Source organism: Lynx rufus, unplaced genomic scaffold, assembly GCF_022079265.1.
Source record: "Lynx rufus isolate CCGP_SWC_20201006 ecotype Redwood Valley unplaced genomic scaffold, mLynRuf1.p SCAF_28, whole genome shotgun sequence".
In the NCBI taxonomy this organism is placed as follows: domain Eukaryota; kingdom Metazoa; phylum Chordata; class Mammalia; order Carnivora; family Felidae; genus Lynx; species Lynx rufus.
In genome coordinates, this window is record NW_025814843.1 from 847,662 (window position 1) to 852,100 (window position 4,439).

Sequence of the window (4,439 nt, forward strand, 5' to 3'; positions counted from 1 at the left end):
CGCTGGGGCGGCCCCAGGGGCTCTGCCGGCGGCGGGGGGGGGGGGGGGCGGTGGCATCTTCTGTCCGGCCACACTGCCCTCCCAAAGAGGTGAGCCCGGTCAGCCAAGCTGCTCACTCTTCCGACAATTCAACATTTTGATGGTTTCATTGAGGCTTTTTTAAAAAAATAAACTGTTTCTGAACTGTTCACAATTGAAGTGTTCCTTTGTCAAAATATTTATTCCTTTGTGTGACATGCTAGATTCCCATGGATGCAGCTGATCGTTTCTACTTTGTAAATATTACCTAACTTTACATAAACTATATCATAATAAACTATTTTTGCATCACCCTGGCATGCTGTGAATGGGAGTTTGTTCAATGGAGAGATAGGCACAATATTCACTTAGATCAGAATATGGAAACCTGTCAGTAGCCTAGAGACTTATCCTGGAGTTTTTTGGTTTTCGTTTTGTTTGGCTTTAAAAACAAAGTGTTTTCAAAGTTAGGGATTTATCAGCATTTTAAAATCAGGAGATTTCACATAAAAGTCTGTATTGTGGGGCATCTGGGTGGCTCAGTCGATTAAGCATCCAACTTCAGCTCAGGTCCTGATCTCACGGTTTGTGGGTTTGAGCCCCACGTCAGGCTCCACACTGACAGGGGGAGCCAGCTTGAGACTCTCTTGACCTTTCTCTGTCCCTCCCCAACTCCCGCTTTCTCTCTCAAAATAAGTAAAGTTTAAAAAAAAAAAACTACCTATGTTCACATACAATGCACAATAAATATTTTATATCACGAATCAAATGAAGGTACATTGGCTCTGCTCTAGAAACCTTCAAGGGAGGCCAAAAGCAGCATAAAAAATACTAGAGAGGAACGAGCTAGAACTATCAATCAAGGAAATAGAACTCTCTCATATCTGCCCCTTTATTATTAGGTTTTTTACAATAAAGTTGTACTTGGTGTTTCAAAGAGAAAATACATCCTATCTCATGACCCAATACACACCATAACCCAAAATTTCACAAAAGAATGCACCCTACATTCTGTTAAATTTTTTAAAATTCTAGTTGTGGCCCACTGAATAGAATAAGAAAATAAGAAACTGGATTTTCCCAATATTGCCACACCCTTTGGAATGAAATAGGTGAAAGTGTGTGGAAATCCAAACTTTTATTCAGTAAACAGAAAAAAACAAATTATGAAATAGGTGAAAGTGTGTGGAAACCCAAACTTTTATTCAGTAAACAGAAAAAAACAAAATTCTGACTCTACCTATTGGAAATCAACTTCTGGAATTCAAAAAACTTAGAAAAAATAAGAGTACAGACATACAAAGTAGCATACCTCCAGTGTGCTATTCCAGTTGTTTAAAAATGTTTCGATAATTTTTTGTTCTTTAAAAAAATTCTAGACACTGGTCCTAATGGTATTCTAATAACTTTAACATTTTTTTAAAGCTGTGTAATTGCAATTGTGAAAATCAGTTGGCACTTAGAAAATCTAACACCCTTTCATGATTAAAGCACTCAGCAAACTAGGAATACAAGTAAGCAAATTCAGTGTGATAAAGAACATTTATAAAAACCCCACGACTTCATACTTAATGGTGAAAAACTGGAAGCTTTCCCCTAAGATCAGCAACAAGACAAGGATAGCTCTTCTCACCATATATATTCAACACTGTACTGGAGATTCTAGCCAGGCAAGAAATAGGAAAAACGTCCATGTTGAAAAGGAAGAAGTAAAAACTGTATCTGCAGGTAACATGATCTTGTATATGGGAACCCAAGGGAATCCACTAAAAAAATCTATTGAAACTGATACGAGGTCTGCAAGTTTGCAGGATACAAGATTCATATACAAAAATGAATTGTATTTAGTAGCAACCTGAAACAAAGCAATTCCATTTGCAATAATATCAAAAAGAATAAAATACTTGGTAATCAACTTTTTTGAAAGAAGTGTAAGACTTAGACACTGAAAACTACAAAAAAAAAAAAAGTAAGATTTAAACAAATGGAAAGGAATCCCATGTTCACGGGTTGGAAAATGTGATATCGTTAGAACGGCAATACTCTCCAACTTGATCTACAGACTCAACACAATCCCAGCTGCTTCTGCAAAAGCTGATCAGCTGATCCTAAGATTCATAAAGACATGTAACGGGACCCAGGATAGCCAAAACAATGTTGGAAAGAAGAACAAAGTTAAAGGACTTGTTTACCGGGTTTCAAAACTTGACACAAAGCCTAAGTAGTCAAGACAGTGTGTGTACTGGCACAGGGACTGACACAGACCAATGGACCAGAATTAAGAATCCAGAAATAAGCAATTGCATTTAGGTAATCAACTGATTTTTAACAAGAATACCAAAACCACTCAGTGGAGAAAGAATAATCTTTTCAACAAATGGTGCTGAGACAACTAGCTATCCACATATAAAAGAATGAAGTTGGACCCCCTGCCTCTCACCATACACAAAACCTCAAAATGGTTCACAGACCTGACCCAAAAGTGGGCAGACCCAATGGGAGTCAGGGATGAGAATGAAGAGACCGGAGAAGGTGGCATGGGCAGCCAGGTTGAGGCCTCACCTTTCCATTCCGACCACTGCTTTTCCCACCACCACTGACCCCCGAGGGTCACCTACCTTTTGGTGCAGATAACAAGGCAAGTAGCAATTGGTCAGGAGAAGAATGCCTGCAACAGGTACTCTGGAGGACTTCAGAAAGTTTTTGAACACGACAGTGTTGAACTGAACTGCAAGATGAAATTTGCTATCTACTTACAACCAGAGGCAGAAACTGGAAAATGCCCTGCACTATACTGGCTGTCTAGTTTAACTTGCACAGGACAAAATTTTATGCGAAAGATTATCAAGCTGCTTCAGAACGTGTCCTTGTCATCACCGTTCCAGATACCAGCACATGTGGCTGCAATATTAAGGGAGGCGAGGGCTGGGACTTTGGCACTGGTGCTGGGTTTACGTGGATGCCACTGAAGAGCCTTGGAAAAGTACCTACAGAATGCACTCTTATGTAACTGGGGCGCTTCCTCAACTCATAAATGCCAGCTTTCCAGTGGGCCCCCAAAGGATGTCTATTTGGGGCCGTTCCACGAGAGGCCACAGAGCTCTGACATGTGTTGGAAGAATCCTGGAAAATACAAATCTGCATCAGCAGCTCTCCACTGTGCAACCCAGCGCTCTGTCCTGCAGGCAAAAAAGAAGCCTTTAGTGAATATTTGGGATCAGATACAAAGTAAAGGGAAGGCTTCTGATGCCACCCATCTTGTGGTCCTGTCCAGGTTCTCAGCCTGACACACTAATTGGTCAGGAAAAAGACGGCCAGTTCCTTTCAGATGGACAGTTACTACCTAGTAACTTCACAGCTGTCTGTACAGAAAAGAGAGTCCCTTTTGCTTTTGGATTACAAGTGGGTTATGATCACAGTCACTACTTCATTGCAATCTTTATTGCTGGTCACATCAGGCATCATGCAAAATACCCGAATGCATGAAAAACTTCAGATAAGAGAACTTCCAGGATTATAATCCTGCTATAAACAGAACTGTAGGGGGAAAGTACTTCAAAACATTGTATTTCATAGTGCTAAAAATGCGTCATTCCATAGCTGAATCACTTTCTGAATAAACATATAAGACCTAGAAAAAACGTGGTTCACAGACTGACACAAGAGCTAAGAGAATAATACTCCGAGAAAAAAACACAGAAGCAAATCTTTGCGACCTTGGGTTGGGTGACGGTTTCTCAGCTACGACACCAAAATCCAAACAGAGGTAAAAACAGGTATTTCTAACACGCAAATGCCAACAGTACCCAAGAAAGTGAAAAAAGACCATCCAGAGAATGGGAGAAATTATTTGCAAATCATATTTCTGATAAGGGACTGGAGTCCGAAATATAAAAAGAACTCTTACAATCCTTATAATTCATATGAAGTCATAGGTCATAACTTATAACTCTTATAATTCATCAATAAAAAGGCAACCCAATATTTTAAAAACGGGCAAAGGACTTGAACAGACATTTCTCCAAAGACAATATACAAATGACAGGGACATGAAGAGATGTTCATCCTCATTAGTCATCAAGAAAAGGCAAGTCAAAACCACGATGAGACACCACCTCACACCCAGTGAGCTGGCTATAATTTTAAGTCAGTAATAATTTTTTGTTGGCAAGGTTGTGGAGAAGAAGAAACCCTCCTACACTGCTGGATGGAATGGAAAAGTCTGATAGTTTCTCAGACAAGAGTTCTTGGACCCCAAAAATCTACTCCTAGCTATGTACTTGAGAAGTGAAAACATGTCGGCGTGAACACTTACATGTGAAATGTTTACAGCATCGTTATTTGTAATGGTGGAAACCAAAATGTCCATCAAACGATGAATGGGTTTTTTTTTAATGTCGTATATCCACGTGACAGAATAT

At 39.7% G+C, this 4,439-nt stretch overlaps 1 pseudogene; it reads left to right on the plus strand.

The window, feature by feature from the left end:
* Positions 1-2,513: 2,513 nt before the first annotated feature.
* On the plus strand, positions 2,514-3,622 carry LOC124519690 (S-formylglutathione hydrolase-like; annotated as a pseudogene).
* The last annotated feature ends 817 nt before the right edge of the window (positions 3,623-4,439 follow it).